Source organism: Salvelinus sp. IW2-2015, linkage group LG14 (assembly GCF_002910315.2).
Source record: "Salvelinus sp. IW2-2015 linkage group LG14, ASM291031v2, whole genome shotgun sequence".
Taxonomy (NCBI): Eukaryota; Metazoa; Chordata; class Actinopteri; order Salmoniformes; family Salmonidae; genus Salvelinus; species Salvelinus sp. IW2-2015.
In genome coordinates, this window is record NC_036854.1 from 1,244,202 (window position 1) to 1,266,177 (window position 21,976).

Here is a 21,976-nt window from a genome sequence, read left to right on the forward strand (position 1 = left end):
GCTGTGTGGTGAGTGTGGTGTGTGTGTGTTTGTACTGTACACGTGTGTGTGTGTGTGTGTGTGTGTTTGTGTGTGTGTGTGTTGTATGCGTGCGTGCGTGTGTGTGTGCGTGTGTGTGTGCGTGCGTGCGTGCGTGCGTGTGTGTGTGTGTGCGTGCGTGCGTGCGTGCGTGTGTGTACTTAGCATGTCTGGGTGCATATGTGTGGGAGTCCATTATGGAGAGGGAATATAAAGATTCTAGGAGCTGATTGAAAATGCTACCTGTGGTAATGTCAAGGATAAGCCTTGTTCAGATGAGCCTTTGTCCCTGTTGGAGGTCTACTTCTCTCGCTGGCACCGTTTGGGGAGTTTGAATACTGGTCCGTACTGGTCTGGTCTGTCTGTGGAAGAGGAGCATGGAGGAGAACAACAAATACACGTCCAAACTGTCGCCCACTGTGGACTACTGGGCCGGCATGTACCTAGTGGTGATAGGTGAGTAACTTACAGCTGATACTGCTGTTCTCTTTTATTCCTTCTTCTTTTTCATTTGTTTACCTGTGTGGATGGATTCTGTTCAGCATTCAGCATGGGGCTGGTAGTTTGGAGTTTGAAACGCAAATGGCAGGAGTTTAGATATTAGTGCATCATGTATTTTTGGGGGGGAGACGGTGATTAGAGATGATGGAAAGGGATTTGTACAGACTCTCTGCGTTTTGAGGTTTTCACACCAAGTCATATCGGTAGACGATATAGGCGTTATACACTGAGTGTACAAAACATGAGGAACACCTTCCTAATATTGAGTTACACCCCCTTTTGCCCTCAGAACAGCCTCAATTTGTCGGGACTTTAAAAGGTATTGAAAGCGTTTCACAGAGATGCTGGCCCATGTTGACACAGTTGTGTCATGTTGGTTAGGTTAGGTGGTGGACCGTTCATGATACACACGGGAAACTGTTGAGTGTGAAAAAAACAGCACAAACTGGTGCGCCTGGCACCTACTACCATACCCTGTTCAAAGACACTTAAATCTTTTGTCTTGCCCATTCACTCTCTGAATGGCACACATATACAATCCATGTTTCAATTGTCTCAAGGTTTAAAAATCCTTATTTAACCTGTCTCCTCCCCTTCATCTACACTGATTTAAGTGGATTTAACAAGTGATACCGATAAGGGATCAGAGCTTTCACCTGGAATCAACTGGTCAGTCTGTCATGGAAAGAGAATGGTGTTCCTAATGTTTTGTAAACTCAGTGGAATGTATAGAATAGGTTGCAGTTACAGAAGAATTGATTGGACACAAAGCATTATAGTTGTCTTTTCAATGATTGGTAATGTGTGATCTAGTTCTGTTGATGTGTGAATGGTTATTGTGCGAAAGAAATAGAGCCTGCACACTCATAAACTCCACCATGTACCTTCATTCGCAAACAAACAATGTTTAGATCCTTCAAGGATCTTTGTAAGGTGACTAATGGTTATTGTGCATCCATTGATTTTACACAAGCTGTTGCTTATCATTTGTTGCTGATTGTTTATGTTGTACGCAGTGGAAACCGTATCTTTCACTGGTGCTCGGTCTGATGTCGAATTGGACTATACATAAGGATATCCACGCAAACAAGATACATGAAAGGTGAATTTGGAATTTGAATCTGTTTATTCCTTATAAATTCACATTTGAAAGGTGTGAATGTTGGAAGTGTACTACAGCACTCCAGTCTTTCCAGTTGTAATTCTGATCTCTGCACACTCTCTCTTGTTTAGTGCATGCTTCCACAACAGTTCCAAGCAGTTCCATAGAGCTGAATCGGACCATACTTGGTCATATTGAAGATTTTGTGTTTTTCTATTTGCTATGGAACAGTTTTACTGTAGGTTGTCTCGGGTGTAACAGAGGTGGTGTCTGAACATGGAGCCTTGGTCCTGTCTGCATGTACTCTGTAGAATCTTTAGTACTCAAGCTTTATTCATGTGACTCTGTAGAACTCAAGCTTTATTCACGTGACTCTGTAGAACTCAAGCTTTATTCACGTGGGACTTTGTAGAACTCAAGCTTTATTCACGTGACTCTGTAGAACTCAAGCTTTATTCATGTGACTCTGTAGAACTCCAAGCTTTATTCACGTGACTCTGTAGAACTCAAGCTTATTCATGTGACCTGTAGAACTCAAACTTTATTCACGTGACTGTAGAACTCAGCTTTATTCACGTGACTCTGTAGAACTCAAGCTTTATTCACGTGACTCTGTAGAACTCAAGCTTTATTACGTGACTCTGTAGAACTCAAGCTTTATTCACGTGACTCTGTAGAACTCAAGCTTTATTCACGTGACTCTGTAGAACTCAAGCTTTATTCATGTGACTCTGTAGAACTCAAACTTTATTCACGTGACTGTAGAACTCAAGCTTATTCACGTGACTGTAAACTCAAGCTTTATTCATGTGACTCTGTTAGAACTCAAGCTTTATTCATGTGACTCTGTAGAACTCAAGCTTTATTCACGTGACTGTAGAACTCAAGCTTTATTCATGTGACTGTTAGAACTCCAGCTTTATTCTCTTTCAGCTTCACATTTCAAACACTTTCGACATGTCAAACTCTCCAACACTTGCATGATCATGATGTTAATAGGTTTGAGCGTAAAATCACTCACTTTAAAAATTATCTCAAACATACAGAGACACATTATCACACTCAGCATGCAAGCCACACACACACACACACACACACACACACACACACACACACACACACACACACACACACACACACACACACACACACACACACACACACACACACACACACACACACACACACACACCACACACACACACACACACACGCGCACACACACACACACACTCCTATCCCTGCTCACTCTCTCACAAATGCATTTCATACATTTTTCATACCCAGGTGCCATAAATATTGGAGTTCTCTCACTTTCTACTTTACACTGTCATCCCTGGCCCTCAGCTTCCAGCAGTGAAAGTGTCCTGTTGGTTAAAATGTGTAAAATGTACTTACTACCTTTTAGCTACTTTGCAAATACTTAGCATGTTAGCTAACCCTTCCCCTAACCCTAACCTTAGCCTTAGCCTTAACCCTAACCTTAACCCCTAACCCTAACCCCTAGTCTAGCTAACATTAGCCAACTATTTTACATTAGCCACAACAAATTGCAATTCATAATTCTTTATAAGATATTCGCTACGATATTAACATTTTATATTCATCCAATGTGATGTTGGTCCGCATAAAGCAGATGCAACTTGGATATAGACGGTCCATGAATCGGCATATGTGAATGTGAGTACCTTGATTACCTTGAAAAAAATGGTCTGACATCTTGGACGCAGTCTCCAGTTCTTTAAACCTCAGTGGCTCTGATAGACATGAGCCTGCAAGTCTCATCCTCACAGCGTTGCTGGAGTTTCTGCAGCACCCCTGAAAGAGAAGTACATTTGTTAGTTATAAAGTTATATAATTACTACTGTCTGTTCAGAATGAAATGCAATATTTCAGAATAGCCTACTACACCATGAGAAGGCCTATAATTTAGCCACAGAGTATCAATAGCTTATTTTTTAAAATTGCTTAGCTGTGGATTGTTTGTAGCCCAAAAACAAGACAATGAAGGCATACAGGAGCCTACAGTCAGGAACGCATGGCAAATCTGTCAGTGAACAGCATGCAGACAAAACAGGCCTTTCTCTATATTTCAAATACAATCATGGGAAAACACAGGTTGGAAAGAAAGGATTCAAATCTGTATGCTGTAGGCTACCAAAATATTTGATCAACTTCCAAATAGGCCTATTGAGCGAACAGAGAGTGAGAGATAGGATTTTTTTCACGAGTGCATCGGCCATCGCCGAGAGTGTATGTTACATCTGCTCCTGCCACGCCCTCTACTGCTCATCTTGTGTCTCCTTGACCTGCCGCCACTCCCCCAGTGCTCTCTCCCTCTCCCTGTGTGTGATTGGGTGGGCGGAGACAGAGCAGATCCCCACCAGTTGCAATCTGTTCCATAATCAAGACCTCTACAAATACTCAGTCCTGCCACTTCCACACTGCCAGATTGTAATCTCTGCTCAGTCAGTCTACGTTTCTAGCTGTTTGTTACTATTTAGGTCCTGTTAACCGTTGTGCCTGTTTTCCTTGCCTGACACAGTACACACTACAGTTCTGCTCGCTCTGACTCTGGTTCCTGTCTCCAGTCCCATGGCTCTTCATCCTGCTACTCTGCCCTGTATTCCCCACTCTACTGCTCCATTGGATTCCCCTCCGGACCTGCTTGCCCTGTCCCAACCCCTCTCTCTCCAGCCTCAGCCTCAGCCTCCTCACCTGGTTTCCTGCAACCCACCTGAGCTTCCCCTGGCCTGCACTCCATCTTCCCCCGCTGTTTCAATAAATACCTTGGTTACTTCATCCCAGTCTCCTCGTCTGAGTCTGCTCTTGGGTTTCCCTATTCCACTCCGCGTAACAGTGTGGTGGAATTATTGTAATCAAAAGGAGAGACTTTTAACATTTCTTCACAGCAATCAAACTTTATTATTTAATTACTGCAGTAATGGAGCTGGTAAGTAATCACCCCTGGAGGTGATCAATGAGAACTCAACCAGCTGGTTGGTAATCACCCCTGGAGGTGATCAATGAGAACTCAACCAGCTGGTTGGTAATCACCCCTGGAGGTGATCAATGATAACTCAACCAGCTGGTTTGAGCCACAGCATTTTATAGCAAAGTTCATCCTCCTTCAGTCTATGTGACAAACAACAAATGTATGGAAAGTATCATAATTTTAAGATTTTTATGAAAGATACTTATAATTCACAGCAGACAGTATCTGCTGTAAAAACTGTCCTCATTGTGTAGAGACCAGTTTCTGGCCCCCCAACTCCAAAGTGTAGCCATCTCCCACTGGTACCCCAGTACAGAAACATTAACTCATGCTCTGGAATATGGTATCACCCAAAGACATGGTACATCTTCTGTCAGTGTTAAATCCCCCAGAGGCCCACTTTCAGTTCACACAGACACAATAGAGTTATAAGAACCCTCTATTCTGTTGCATAAAACAACTATTTGATGCAATAACAGCATTATAACATAATCTTGCAATTTTGCTCTCACAAGAGCTTTGCGTTATTGGGCGAGTCAGTAAAACTGTAAAGCAATTTTAGGACCAAAAATCCTCTTAATTTTGTACAATATGTGTGTCTCCACACACCTAGGCTATTGATGGATTCAAGACGAGGTTGTTTTTATTGATCTCAGTTTGTCAAAGTCAAAGTAACCTGTCATCTTGATGTATTGTGCAAAATTTTAAAAAGTATTCTGCCAAAGTCTCCAGTCATGTAAAATGACATGAAATGCTGTGATAAAAGGACACATTATTTCCAGACCCTGGGGTACAAAACCTTTTTCCCATGTGTGCAACTTCTGGAAGAGCCTCTACTCTACTGCTCTATGCCACTACGCACATGTGATGATGTGCAATGCTTTATTATAAAGGTCATTTCACCCCCTCTTGCACTAACTTTCTGTTTCCGGCACCTCCTGATTTACAAATGATGCACTGAACACAGACTCTAACTAACCACCATATACTAAAATAATCACACAAGCCTCTAGCCAGCCAGCGATATATCATGGGTTAGAACATGTATAATATTAGGCTATATTATGAAGTTATTATTTAGGAGCATTGAAGATAAATCATAATCAGTAAGAAAATAACCAGCTAGCTAACTAGCAGATTTACATCAATCGTGAACATCAATGGTCAGCTGACAGCCTACCCTCTTTCCCCAATGTCAATCATGTCTGTAGGAGGCATTGTAACTAGCTTACAATTTGTGATAAGTGAGTGTGCTGTTACAGAAATAAATAGGCCTATGCTCAAAAATGTAAAAATGTTGCTACAGAGGCAGTTAGTTCTGTGACAGAAGAGGTGATCATCAGGTTACTGTCCTCAGAACACATGCACCTTGGGAGAGTTAAACGTATTCATGCCAGAGTCTTTATAAATGGCTTGGATTAATGCATGTGTCTGTCTACCTATAATAAGGAGCAACTTTATTGCATAGAGGTGTAACAAAACTCCAGCTGTTATTGTGATATTTGTGTAATCAACATTTGGTTTTCCTTGTCTGGCCTGATCTGGCCTGTGTGTGTCTAAATATGACAAACAACAGGGTAATGTGGTGATGTGGTGTCGGGTCATCGGAGCAGAACATCACCTGGCTCAGGTCTAACTCTCTGAATAAGACATCATGCATCGCCAGGCTGTAAGTAAGGGAGGAATAATTGAAAGGCAAATTTCCATCCCGATCATCAACCCTAACCTCCTCCAACGAGACCAGGACCATGTTACTGTAAGTAAGGCACAACGAAAATGAGTGTTTTTGGAAAGTTCAAATTGCAGAAGATGTCAAGACTTACAGATGTTCACGATTCATTTCTTTCTCCCAGTGACACAAGGAAAACATGCCATTCTTTATACATGAAAATAGAAAGATATTTTCTATTGACAAAGGTCTTTCAGTTGGCCACTCAAGTAACCTGACATAGGCGGCATGTCTACTTCACACAGGCAGCAATGAATTTACATTGTAGATGCATCATAAATCATTTCCATTGAGAAATTTCACCACTGATTCTCCTTTTCCACCAACGGTTGCTGTGGATTGTTCTGTCAAGGTACTGTTGGCTTTCTAAAGGACAAAGCCTCACATCCTTCCCTTTCACTGAACAATGGGAGATTACATTCAGATTATAAACCTGTGGAGGAAGAATGAACATGTAGTGCCACAATATTTACCCTTGGTTTAATTAAATCTCCATCAGAATATGGGACTGGCGGGGTTTGGAGGGAGGGTTGGAGGGGAGGGTGGTGTGTTGAGGTGGAGGGAGACGTTATATAAACGAGATTGAAACCAGAGTCATTCAGGCCACATTAATCAAATATCTCTAATGTGAGAAACGTGGGCTGCAATCAATTTTCTAATTAATGTTCCAGTATTATGTTTGCTGTAGCTAGCTGGACCTCAAGCATGTTTTCTGGGTAACAGGTTAGGAGAGGGGAGAAGGGTGATAAAACAGGTCAGATGTGGAGAGGTTCCTATTGGAGAGGAAAAAGGTAACGGAGTGGGATGTCAACCTATTAGTATGGTTATGGTCACGGTTATATTTCACCCCTCCAAGTTTTCTGAGCAAAAAAAATACTAAGAATAAAAGAATAAAATCCTGCTTAAAAAAACACATGTTTTATGTGGACATAAAAGACTGTGAAATCACCAGTAAACCAGCTCAAAGTGATTTTAATTCCGGGAAATCTTTCCCCAAGTATTCCCAAGCAGAAATAGAGAGGAGAATGTGATCGTATCCCAAAGTAATCAAGGTTTGAAATGATTTAGTTTATGTCAAATACTATATATCTGTTTGGGATTCTTGTGGTCAATTTACAGTGTACAAATAATAAATTATATGTTCAGGACCCCCGACCATCCACTCAAGGAAAAATTGTCCCATGGCTGAATGTAATTGGGGACCCCTGGTAGGTTATGAGAGTTGAGGCATGATGATTATAGATCTATAATGGATTATGAAGCTTGGTTTATGATTTTTTTTATTTCACCTTTATTTAACCAGGTAGGCTAGTTGAGAACAAGTTCTCATTTACAACTACAACCTGGCCAAGATAAAGCAAAGCAGTGCGACACAAACAACAACACAGAGTTACACATGGATAGTCAATAATACAATAGAAAAAGTCTATGTACAGTGTGTGCAAAGGAGGTAGGATAAGGGAGGTAAGGCAATAAATAGGCCATAGTGGTGAAATAATTACAATTTAGCAATTAAACACTGGAGTGATAGATGTGCAGAAGATGAGTGTGCAAGTAGAGATACTGGGGTGCAAAGGAGCAAAATAAATAACAGTATGGGGATGAGGTAGTTGGATGGGCTATTTACAGATGGGCTATGTACAGGTGCAGTGATCTGTGAGCTGTTCTGACAGCTGGTGCTTAAAGTTAGTGAGGGAGATATGAGTCTCCAGCTTCAGTGATTTTTGCAGTTTGTTCCAGTCGTTCCAGTCATATATTTTATTAGATTTTGCCGTAATCTGAGAAAAGAGGGAAAACAGAGAGGAATAACAGAGAGGAATATAATTACACATGTGACATTATGAGAGAGAGAGAGAGAGAGAGAGATGGAGGAGTCTCTTCCATCTCATGAAATGATCAATATTGTAGCAGGCTTTCAATACCTTTCACCGATTGTGTCACTGTTATGACATGATGTGAATACCAGGAATGATCAATGCCTTTCCATGCATCTAGTTAAGGGAAAATACTATTGGTGAACCCTCAGAGTCAAATCAATTGGACCCATCAATCTCCTCTGTGCATTTTTTTACTAGCTCATTGTCATGATATTTTACAATTGTCTGTGTAATTGTAGCTTACTGGAAACACTTCCTTACTTTCTTTGTAGAAGTGCCAATCCCTCAACTCTATGCTGTTCCAAAATGAAGTTTTATTCAGAATGCTAATTGATGAGCTACATGAGTCTCCTTGATCTGATGTTGACAGATACAGTCCCCTTAGCTGCTCTTGTGGTTGTTATAGCTAATTAAGGTCTGGTGGAATCCCTCTCATTGCATCCAGTAAGATGCTGTTCAACAGGACCCACTGGGGAAAAACTGTTTGAATCAACATTGTTTCCATATATTTTCAAACCAAAAACTAAATGTGGCGACGTTGAAAAAATGTGGAAAACTAAATGGATTTGCAAAAAATCATAAACTTAAGGGCATTTTGTTTATTTTTCACACAACTAATGACATGGTGACATTTTTAGTTGATTTCACGTTGAATTCACATTAGTTGACAACTCAACCAAATGACGATCAAATTGTCACGTCCTGACCATAGAGGGTCCATATTTTCTATGGTGGAGTAGGTCAGGGTGTGACTGGGGGGTTAGTCTAGTTTATTATTTCTATGTGGGGTTCTAGGTTTGTTTTTCTATGTTGGTGATTTTGTATGATTCCCAATTAGAGGCAGCTGGTAATCGTTGTCTCTAATTGGGGATCATATTTAAGTAGCATTTTTTCCACCTGTTGTTTATGGGATATTGTTTTGAGTTAGTGCACGTAGCACCTCTGTAGTCACAGTTCGTGTTAGTTTATTGTTTATTTGTTTATGTCTTTGCTAAGTTTAACTTTTTTCATTAAATTATGAAAAAAGTGACACAAATCTAGACGTTGAACTGACGTCTGTGCCAAGTGGGTAGCCTCATGGGGATTACAGCCCTGTATCATATCTTAGCCGAGGATAAATTAATTAGGCCAGCAAATTGGATCAATTAAATGCACTCACTGGGGCGCTACAAATGGGGGGGTTAATAATTATGATGACTGGTTGCTGGAGACAGATCTACACCAGCCCACCTGGGGTCAGAGCTCATTCTCCTGAATGGCTTTACCTCCATCCACGGTAGTCATTATGAGACCAATTACCTGCATGTTGAGCACTTATGGATGTACAAGGAGAACGGTTGCTGGTAGAAATTACTTGAGTTCCTTTGGGGGCTCCTCACCTTGTGATGCCATTGATTAGGCCTACGTAACAACTAATCTTCCTCATTGAATCCAACTCATTAGAAGTCATGGCATGCTGCTATGTTCTGTCTGGCTGTGAGCTATGATCAATATTAAGGTTCATACAGATGTAGGATCTTAATTTTAGCCAGTTTGCTACAGCAGGAAGAAAATCCTGCATCAACAGGAAATGTGAATTGTTATGTGGATTATAGGTTGATTTGTTTTTCGTTAGATCAAATGAAGTCTGTAATTTCAAAGTGGAAACTTTAGAAGCCTTTTTAAAACTCAAATGCACTATAAGTTTGCATTTCCTGCTTTGCAGCAACAAAAGAGTGATACAATTAAGATCCTACATGTGTATAGATCTTCTTCAATGTCGGAAATACTAATCATATTTCTCTGCTGTCCATGTTAAAATTGATTACATTTTTGGTCTTCTTTTATAGACTGTTCTCTCTGCTTCCGCTCGGCAAGCAGTACCGATGAACCAAGTCTGGAACCAACAAGACCCTGAACAGCTTCTACCCCCAAGACATAAGACTGCTAGTTAGTCCAGATAGCTATTGCTTAATTATTTGACTATCTGTATTGGCTATTTTAGCATTAACTCTACCTATATGTACAGTACAGTGCCTTCAGAAAGTAGTCACACCCCTTGACATATTCCACATTTTGTTTTACAGCCTGAATTCAAAATTGATTAACTTCTTTTTTTCACCCATCTACACACAATACCCGATAATGACAAAGTTAAAACATGTTTATTGAAAATGTAATTCTGAAATATTGCTTTTACATAAGTATTCATACCCCTGAGTCAATACTTTGTGGAAGCACCTTTGGCAGCGATAACAGCTGTGAGTCTTTCTTGGTAAGGATCTAAGAGATTTCCATACCTGGATTGTGCAACATTTGCTCATTATTATTTTCTAAATTCTTCAAGCTCTGTCAAATTGGTTGTTGGTCATTCCTAGACAACCATTGTTAGGTCTTGCCATAGATTTTCAAGAAGATTTAAGTAAAAACTGTAACTCGGCCATTCAGGAACATTCACTGTCTATTTGGTAAGCAACTCCAGTGTAGATTTGGCCTTGTATTTTTAGGTTATTGTCCTGCTGAAAGGTAAATTCATCTCCCAGTGTCTGGTGGAAAGCAGACTGATCCAAGTTTTCCTCTAGGATTTTGCCTGTGCTTAGCTCTATTCCGTTTCTTTTTATCCTGAATCTCCCCAGTCCTTTATGATTACAAGCATGCCCATAACATGATGCAGCTACAACTATGCTTGAAAATATGAAGAGTGATACTCAGTAATGTGTTGTAGTGGATTTGCATAATACTTTGTATTCAGGACAAAACGTTAATTGCTTTGCCAAGTTTTTTTTGCAGTATTACTTTAGTGCCTTTTTGCAAACAGGATGCATGTTTTGTAATATTTGTGTTCTGTACAGGCTTCCTTCTTTTCACCTTGTAAATTAGGTTAGTAATGTGTAGTAACTACAATGCTGTTGATCCATCCTCAGTTTTCTCCTATCACAGGCATTAAACTCTGTAACTGTTTTATTGTCACCTTTGGAATCAGGGTGAAATCCTGTGGTTTCCTTACTCTCCAGCAACTGAGTTAGGAAGGATGCCTGTATCTCTGTAGTGACTGGGTGTATTGATACACCATCCAAAGATTAATGAATAACTTCACCATGCTCAGAGGGATATTCAATGCCTGATTTTTTTTATTTTTACCTATGCAACTTATTATGTGACTTGTTAAACACAATTTTACTCATTAACTTATTTAGGCTTGCCTTAATCTTCTTATGGCTGCAAGCCCTAAGTCGGGATCAATATGACAACAGCCAGTCCAAGTGCAGGGCGCCAAATTCAAAAACCATAAATCTCATAATTAAAATTCCTCAAACATACATGTGTCTTATATCATTTTAAAGGTAATCTTGTTGTTAATCGCACCAAACTGTCCGATTTCAAATAGGCTTTTCAGCGAAAGCACTACAAACGATTATGTTAGGTCACCACAAAACAAAAAATAATCATAGCATTTTTCCCAGCTAATGATAGCATCACAAAAAKCAGAATAMAGATAAAATGATTCACTAACCTTCGATTATTTTCATCAGATGACACTCATAGGACTTCATGTTACACKATACATGCYTMTTTTGTTTGATTCAATTCATATTTATATKAAAAAATCTGAGTTTACATTGAGGCTACAAGAATCACTAAATGCAAAAACATCAAGTGACTTTGCATAYCCCYTCYTTTCAACATGAATACTCATCATAAATATAGATGATAATACAAGTTATACACATTGAGTTATAGATATACCTCTCCTTAATGCAACCGCAATGTCAGATTTTTAAAAAACTTTAAGGAAAAATAACTGCACGCTATAATCTGAGACGGCGCTCAAATTAGCATYTCACAGCTGCAAAGATAGCGTCACTATAAACAACAAAATATATTATAAATATTTCATTACCTTTGTTGGTTTCGATCAYAAGGCTTAGCAGAAACTCCAGGTCCACAATAAATGTTTGTTTTGTTCGAAAAAATCCGTTATTTATGTCCAATTGTTAGCGCGTTTMGTAAACATATCCAAATGCTAATTCTGGTCAGCTTCATATCGGACAAAAACTTCYAAATGTGATATTACCGGTCGAAGAAACATTTCAAACTAAGTACTYAATCAATSATTAGGATGTTTTTAACATATAGCTTCAATAAAGTTCCAACCGGAATATTCCTTCTGTCTGCGTGAGCCATGGAACGGCYGTGGCTTGCATGCGGAAGAGGGATGTTACGCGAGTGGCCGCTTGATGGACACCTGACTGATTCTGCTCTCATTCTCTCCCAGAACACCATAGAAGTCTCACTGGAATTTCTATTTATTGCTGACATCTAGTGGAACCCCTAGGCAGTGCAACCCCTGCCATACGTCATTTGGAATTCTTTTGGGACTCTGTTGAATACAGACAATCTCAGATTTCCGACTTCCGGTTTGATTTCAACTCAGGATTTTGCCTGCCAATATGAGTTCTGTTAATCTCAGAGAAATAATTCAAACAGTTTTAGAAACTTTGGAGTGTTTTCTATCCAATATTAATAATAATATGCAAATATTAGGAACTATGACTATGGAGCAGGCCGTTTGAAATTCGCACCTTTCATCCAAGCTACTCAATACTGCTCTGCAGCCATAAGAAGTTTTAACAAAGGAGTTGAATACTGTGAGCGGACCAAGTAATTGGGCGTCACTCTGAAGCGGAAAGGTGGAACAAACGAGTCAGGAGTAGGTTTTCTTGATTGAACACAGTTCTCTATTGAGGGCATTTGGTCAACACCAACACTCCAACATAATCAATGAAAATCTCCCAAGAAAAAAAACATACATCTTCTTCTCCAGATCAAACAGGAACACAATACGATTGTCTTTAAACTACAACAAAAGTCACGGGATTGTCACCGTCTTAGTGGTTCTTCATGGATAGCTCCTCGGTCTCGGTGGCCATCTTCCAGAGATAGTTTTTCCTCCCTCCTGCTGGTTCCATACTCTCTCTTATAAGGGAAGGAGAATAGGTCATTAGTACCGTCAGCTGTGCTTAATTGCCTCTGGTTACCTTGTCTCCCATGCCTTGTTAGGTTACTATCCGTGAGCCCAGCCTGCCCTCTGGTGGTCCTTCCACATACCTTCCCCCTCAGGACCGAACCGGAGGGTCGGGCGCCAGACGCACCGTCTTGGTCTCATCGGGACAGCGCGTCTGCATTCCCGTTCCTCGATCCGGCCGCGTGGATGACATGGAAAGAGAACGGTTGTAAAGACAAAAACCATCTGGCTATTCTGTTGTTATTGTTTCTCTTACCAGCCATCCACGTGAGGGGCGCATGGTCAGTAACTAATTCAAATCTCCGACCCAGTAGGTAGTACCAGAGATAATCGAGGTCCCACTTAATGGCTAAGGCCTCTTTCTCTACGGTAGCATACCTCTGTTCCCGATCGCTGAGCTTCCTACTTATGAAGAGAATCGGCTTCTCTGCTTCGCCTTTACCCTGAGCRAGTACGGCRCCGAGCCCCGTATCCGAGGCGTCGACCTGCACAATGAACTCTTGTGAGAAGTCCGGAGCCTGTAGGACGGGATCAGAACACAGGCCATCTTTTAGCAATTGAAAGGCCTCTTCCGTCTCGTCTTTCCACTCTACCTGGTTTGGCAAGTTTTTCTTGATGAGGTTTGTGAGGGGGTTGGCAATGGTTGCATATCCCGGGATAAAACTGCGATAATATCCCGTTATCCCTAAGAAGGCCCGAACGTCCCGCTTGGTCCGGGGTCGAGGCCAGTCCTGAATTGCCCTGGTCTTCTCTGCCTGTGGGCGTATTTTCCCATTCCCCACGGTGTACCCCAGGTATTCCGCTTCGGACAGGCCCAGGCAGCATTTATTTGGATTGGCCGTCAACCCTGTAGCTTCCAAACTCACGAGCACCGCTCGTAATCGCAGGAGGTGACTATCCCAGTCCTCGCTGTGGATGACCACATCGTCTATGTACTCCGCTGCATACTCTTGATGGGGCCGTAGAATGGCATCCATGAGGCGTTGGAAAGTTGCAGCGGCACCATGCAGTCCGAAGCCTGCCCTCTGGTGGTCCTTCCACAATACTTATAGACTCAAGATATTTCAGCTTTCATTGTTTATTCATTAGTAACATTTTTTTAAGAATTCATTCCACTTTGACAGTCTATACCAGTTGCTAATGAAGCATGTAAAATGTGTTTTTTTTCCATTTATTAACAATTGAAATTGAGTGAGAGCCTGATCTCAATATTTATGCCTAAAGGATGATAAAAGTAAATAATGTGCAACATCCCACGCAAGCTCCCACATAGTTTAATCTATGACTTTAAACCACTCTCTGAAGGACTGGATGTCCATTATGGTGCATTCTGAGTAGTTCTGAGTAGTTTTTTGTCTCATACTGAGTAGTTGAATGGTATCCATGTGTAATTTCTCCAAAGCCATTTTATAATTGATTATATAACAACTACCTGGAGAATGAAAGAATAGTCATATCTTATAGTTCTATTCAAAGAGAATATTGTGTATCTCCTATAGCCTACCTATGTGAGTGCTCTGGTATATTATTTATCCACAGCCATATTTGATGTTCACTAGTACTGAGACACACGAACAAAGCTGTTGTGCCTGGGCAGAGTTTGAGCAGCACGCATCTCAACCCTTCTGTCTCTCAACTATCCTGCCTCAATACACATACAGTACATATTCATCCACAATCCTATCTTCCAGATATCTTCTCTCTATCTCCAACACTCTCTCTATCCTCTGCTTTCTCAATTTTCTCTCCTTATCTCTATCACTCTCTATCTTCCATCTGTCCTCTACATCTTCATTTTTCTCTCTATCCTCCATCTATGTACTTACATACGTACAGATTCTCAATCTATCCTTCCTCTATCCTCTATCTATGTATTCTCAGTCTATCCTTCCTCTATCCTCTATCTATGTATTCTCAGTCTATCCTTCCTCTATCCTCTATCTATGTATTCTCAGTCTATCCTTCCTCTATCCTCTATCTATGTATTCTCAGACTATCCATACTCTATCCTCCATAATCTCTATCTATCCTCTCCTTATCCCTCACCACTTTCTTCAATCTATCCTCTCTCTATTCCTTACCTCTAGCCAATTTCACTGAAACAGATTTACCCTGTGTGAAATAGCATAATGATGTCCCTGCCCTGGCCACTAATAAAACAACAATATACACTGAGTGTACAAAACATTAGGAAAATGACATAGACTGACAAGGTGATTCCAGGTGAAAGCTATGATCCCTTATTGATGTCACTTCAATCAGTGTATATGAAGGGGAGGAGACAGGTTGAATAATAATTTTTAAGCCTTGAGACAATTGAGACATGGATTGTGTATGTGTGCCATTCAGAGTGAATGGGCAAGACAAAAGATTGAAGTGCCTTTGGACGGTGTATGGTAGTAGGTGCAAGCCGCACAAGTTTGAGTGAGTCAAGAACTGTAATGCTGCTGGATTTTTTACGCTCAACTGTTTCTTGTGTGTATCAAGAATGGTCCACCACCCAAAGGACATCCAGCCATCTTGACACAACTGTGGGAGGCATTGGAGTCAACATGAGTGAGCATCCCTGTGGAATGCTTTCGACACCTTGTAGAGTTCATGCCCTGACTAATTGAGTCTGTTCTGAGGGCAAAAGGGGGTGCAACTCAATATTAGGATGGTGCTCCTAATGTTTTGAGCATTAAGTGTAGTTTCACCAGTTGTCCACTGTCAAAGCAGGCCTTGTCTCTCACAGATGGTGAGATTGTGGTTTAGATTCCCGCAAGAAACACTGAATATAAGTCGGTGAATTCGGTAAGTCGCTTTGGATGAAAATGTGTGCTAAATGTGTTGGGATAGTGTTTGACTCAATTCAATTAAATAATATTTGTCTTTATACCAAATGGGGCATTAATGCAGGCAAGCAGTTAGAACGAATAACAGTGTGTTCAGCTCAGTTCATGTGGTTTTCATTGCAATAATTGACCAGGTGAAAATGTCCCAAAAAACACAGCATTATAAAATAGAAGTCTTAAGTGCATTAGATAATGAGCTCATTAACAAACCACCACAGATGTTGCTTGCATTGCTATTTCAATATGATGGCTATGAATAGATAGATGTAGAGGGTAAATAGGAAAATATTGAGTCATTATTTAGTTTGTGTTTTAGATTTATTAAAATAGGCGACGTAGAGCACATTTAAAGCACATCCTACTTGGGGCCGGTCAATGCTCAAACGTTCCCAGCTATCGGCCTAGCAGTTCTAACAAAAAGTGGACTGGAGATAAGACACCCCAGGAAATGATACTGGATGCAGGAGGGTTCCCATCTAATTCCCTTTCATTTCCTCTGCAAACACCATCCAAACCCCTAAACTCCCAGACAGTTGATTTGGGCAGTGTCCACGTCTCCACATTTCCTCAGTACTGTAGGATGGTGCATTAGGTTAGTTCTCACAATGCAAGTAGAGAGAGACACTCTTAAAAGACCATTGCAAGTGGCAGTACTGAAGCAAACGTTTATCCATAACAAATGATTGAATGTTGCTTTTATAGAACATTCTGTATCCCCGATGACACTCCTCAGCCCCTGAGGGAGAGGAAAAGAGGGAGAGACAAAAAGGTGGATGAAGGGAATGAGGCCTTTGTGCCATCTTGTCACTACATTACCAATACATCAAGGGCTTCAGTTTAGGAGCCATTCTACCATGACAAATACTGCACTTAGGGATTAATAGTGTCCACTCACCCATGCGATGCTCAGTACTCTGCCGTGCTCTGCCCTGGAACACCAATATCTGGCCATGCTGGAGAATGACTGTTTGGCACATTCTACTCCTATTATCTCTACCATAGACATCTAGTGACTAACCTCTTCTCTCTCTCTCTCTCTCTTTCTTCGAGCTTGATTGGTTAATTGATTGCTAGATTAGTTGATGAACCGTTGCTCGCTCTTCCAGTTTATTTGACTGACTGAACTCTCTCTCTCCCCCCTCCAGCGGTGCTGTCGGTCCTGGGTAATGCTGCGGTCCTGGTGACCTCAGCACTCCGGCCAACTCACCTCAAGGCCCCGGAGCTCCTGACAGTCAACCTGGCGGTGACAGACATAGGCATGGCTCTCAGCATGTACCCCCTGTCCATCGCCTCACTCTTCAACCACGCCTGGATTGGAGGGGACTCCTCCTGCCTGTACTATGGCCTGATGGGGATGATCTTCAGCACGGCCAGCATCATTACCCTGGCTGTCATGGGTCTGGTACGATACCTGGTGACAGGAAACCCACCCAGAACAGGTATTCTGGGTATACACTGGAGTGGTAGAGGTAGATACTGTATAGGGGTAAGGTGACTAGACTTCAGGATATATGATAAACAGCGTAACAACAGCGTATATTATGATTTTATGTGAGTGTGTGTGTGTAGAGTAAGTGTACATTTATGTGCATATTATGTGTGTGTGAGCAACTTATGAAGGGAGTGTTTGTGTGTGTTGGAGTCAGTGTGTGAGTGTGTAGGGTCCTGTGAGTGTGTAGAGCCCTGTGAGTGTGTAGGGCCCTGTGAGTGTGTAGGGCCCTGTGAGTGTGTAGGGCCCCGTGAGTGTGTAGGGCCCCGTGAGTGTGTAGGGCCCCGTGAGTGTGTAGGGCCCCGTGAGTGTGTAGGGCCCTGTGAGTGTGAGGGCCCTTGAGTGTGTAGGGCCTGTGAGTGTGTAGGGCCCTGTGAGTGTGTAAGCCCTGTGAGTGTGTAGGGCCCTGTGGAGTGTAGGGCCCTGTGAGTGTGCGTATAAACAGTTCTAGATAGAGCTCAGACTTTCCGACATGACATGATCTACCATGATCATGACTTATGATTGACCTGAAGATCACTGACTCTATGATTTGACTGATCCTGATGATCACTGACTCTCTATGATTTGACCTGAAGATCACTGACACTATGATTTGACCTGAAGATCACTGACTCTATGATTTGACCTGAAGATCACTGACTATGTTTTGACCTGAAGATCACTGACTCTATGATTTGATCTGAAAAGCACTGACTCTATGATTTGATCTGAAAAGCACTGACTCTATGATTTGATCTGAAAATCACTGACTCCATGATTTGACCTGAAAATCACTGACTCTATGATTTCACCTCATTTCTTTTTAGGTCCCAATTGACTTGAAAGCACCATTATTTCAATTTATGCTCAGCTGTACCTTGCAAGTACACCAACTGATCCATTTTCTTATCAAAGCTTGAGTTTTGAAATATATTATGTCTGAGAAGAACAGTATTGGCAGGCCAGGATATAGCCGATATGCTATGATAATGTATTAGGCCTACTGCACAAACCTCATTTCTCACGAACTGATTATATGAAGTTAATACTTTAAAAATAAAGTATTGTTTAAAAAAAAGAAAAAGTTGGTGACCACTGATCTACCCAGTGTATTGCCAAAAAACACTCAACAACGTCAAACATAGACTCTGACCTATCCAATTGTCACGCCCTGACCATAGTAAGCTGTTTTGTCTCTGTGTTGGTTGGGGCGTAATAGTGACTAGGGTGGGTCATCTAGGGTTTTTGATATGTCTATGTTGGCCTGTATGGTTCCCAATCAGAGACAGCGATGTTTATCATTGTCTCTGATTGGGGATCATATTTAGGTAGCCATTTCCCTTTTGTGTTTGTGGGATCTTGTCTATGTTTAGTTGCCTGTCTGCACTATTCGTATAGCTTCACGTTTCGTTCGTTGATTTGTTGATTTGTTTGTTGTTTTTGTTCAGTGTTTCATTCATTAAAAGAGAATGTACGCATACCACGCTGCGCCTTGGTCTCAATCATACGACGATCGTGACACCAATTAACCAACTGAACTGAAGAATCCCACAGTACTCAAACACCCTCTCTCTCTGACACACACACACACACTGTGCAGTAATTAGAATCCAGGGAGGAGCTTTAAGTGATACAGTCTACTGTGTGCTCACCCTCCTCTGTTTCTCTCCATCGCTTTCGCTGTATTGTCTGTTGCTGTTTCTCTTGTCTGACCTTTTCTGTTGCTGTCTCTTAGTATTCTATGTTGCTGTGGCCAGGAAAAACTCATTCTTCAAGATGTTCAAACGTTCATAGATGACCAGCAGGGTCAAATAGTAATCACAGTGGTTGTAGAGGGTGCAACAGGTCAGCACCTCAGGAGTAAATGTCAGTTGGCTTTTCATAGCCGAGCATGCAAAGAGAAAGAGAGAGAGTGGGAGAGGGAGAGAGAGAGAGAAAACAAACACAGAGACAGACAGAGAAAACAAACACAAAGAGACATACAGAGAAAACAAACACAGAGGGACAGACAGAGAACCAACAAGCACAGAGAGACAGACAGAAAACAAACAAACACTGAGTCACAGACAGGGAACAAACAAACACAGAGAGACAGATAGAAGAAACAAACGAACACGGACAGACAGACAGACAGACAGAGAGAGAAAACAAACACAGAGATACAGACACAGAGACAGAAAACAAAAACACAGAGAGAGACAGACAGGCAGAGAAAACAAACAAACACAAAGAGACAGACAGAGAAAACAAACAGGCACAGAGAGACAGACAGAGAAAACAAACAAACACAGAGAGACAGACAGAGAAAACAAACAAACACAGAAAGACAGACAGAGAAAACAAACAAACACAGAGAGACAGACAAAGAAACAAACAAACACAAGCACAGAGAGATAGACAGAGAAAACAAACAAGCACAGAGAGGCAGACAGAGAAAGCAAACAAACACAGATGGACAGACAGAGAAAGCAAACAAACACAGAGAAGCAGACAGAGAAAACAAACACAGAGAGGCAGACAGAGAAAACAAACAAACACAGAGAGACAGACAGAGAAAACAAATAACACAGAGAGACAGACAGAGAAAGCAAACAAACACAGAGAAGCAGACAGATGAAAACAAACAAACAAAGAGAAGACAGACAGAGAAACAAACAAACACAAGCACAGAGAGACCAGACAGAGAAAACAAACACAGAGAGACAGACAGAGAAAACAAACAAACACAGAGAGACAGACAGAGAAAAACAAACAAACACAAGCACAGAGAGAACAGACAGAGAAAACAAACAAGCAGAGAGAGAAAGAAAGAAAGAGAAAACAAACAAAACACAGAGAGGCAGACAGAGAAAACACAAACACAGAGAGGCAGACAGAGAAAACAACAAGCACAGAGAGACAGACAGCGAAAACAAACAAACACAAGAGAGACAGACAGAGAAAGCAAACAAACACAGATGGACAGACAGAGAAAGCAAAACAACACAGAGAGGCAGACAGAGAAACAAACAAACACAGATAGACAGATGGAGAAAGAAAACAAACACAGATGGGCAGACAGAGAAAGCAAACAAACACAGAGAGGCAGACAGAGAAACAAAACACAGAGAGACAGACAGAGAAAACAAAAAACAGAGAGACAGACAGAGAAAACAAACAAGCACAGAAGAGAAGACAGAGAAAACAAACAACACAAGCACAGAGAGACAGACAGAAGAAAACAAACAAGCACAGAGAGACAGACAGAGAAACAAATACACACAGTGAGACAGCTGAGAAACAAACAAACACAAGCACAGAGAGACAGACAGAGAAAATAAAAAAACACAGAGACAGACAGAGAAACAAAAACAAACACAGAGAGACAGATAAGAGGAAACAAACAAACACAAGAGACAGACAGAGAAAACAAACAAACACAGAGAGACAGACAGAGAAACAAATAACACAGAGAGACAGACAGAGAAAACAAACAAGCACAGAGAGACAGACAGAGAAAACAAACAAACACAGAGAGACAGACAGAGAAAACAAATACACAAGAGAGACAGACAGAGAAAAACAAACAAACACAGAGAAGCAGACAGAGAAAACAGACACAGAGATATAGACAGAGAAAAGAAACAAACAGAGAGAGAGAAAAGAAACAAACAGAGAGAGAGAGAGATAGAGAGAGAGAGAAAAAAACAGCAGGTCCGGGACAAGGTAGCACATCCGGTGAACAGGTCAGTGTCTCTTAGCCGCAGGCAGAACAGTTGAAACTGGAGCAGCAGCATGTCAGGTAGCATGTCGGGTGAAAAGGTAGCAACAGGCAAAACAGCAGAAATTGTCTCCTTCGCCATCACTTTTTCTGTTTGCAGTCTCTGTGTCTTGTCTGTCTCTCTCCTTCAAATTTATTCTGTTGCAGTCTCTGTGTCTTGTCTGTCTCTCTCCTTCAACTATTCTTCTGTTGCTGTCTCTGTGTCTTGTCTGTCTCTCTCTCCTTCAACTATTCTTCTGTTGCTGTCTCTGTGTCTTGTCTGTCTCTCTCCTTCAACTATTCTTCTGTTGCTGTCTCTGTCTCTTGTCTGTTCTCTCTCCTTCAACTATTCTTCTGTTGCTGTCTCTGTGTCTTGTCTGTCTCTCTCCTTCAACTATTCTTCTGTGCTGTCTCTGTGTCTTGTTGTCTCTCTCCTTCAACTAATTCTTCTGTTGCTGTCTCTGTGTCTTGTCTGTCTCTCTCCTTCAACTATTCTTCTGTTGCTGTCTCTGTGTCTTGTCTGGTGTGACTCCCTCCTTCATATCCTACTTGTGTGTGCCAATTAGCTTCAGCCGGCTGGTGTGCGACCTGGCTTTGACTTTGGATAGCCTATCTCCAGGGCTAGTTAGGGGCCGTCAATAAAATACACAATGTAAATGAGACCATGTTTTCATGTTGCACTCCTTTTAGTTTTCTCGTTAAATG

The 21,976-nt window shown here is 41.4% G+C and overlaps 1 pseudogene; it reads left to right on the top strand.

The window, feature by feature from the left end:
- Positions 1-386: 386 nt before the first annotated feature.
- The window catches only part of LOC111972866 (opsin-5-like), a 57,195-nt pseudogene continuing 35,605 nt past the window's right edge, over positions 387-21,976 (top strand).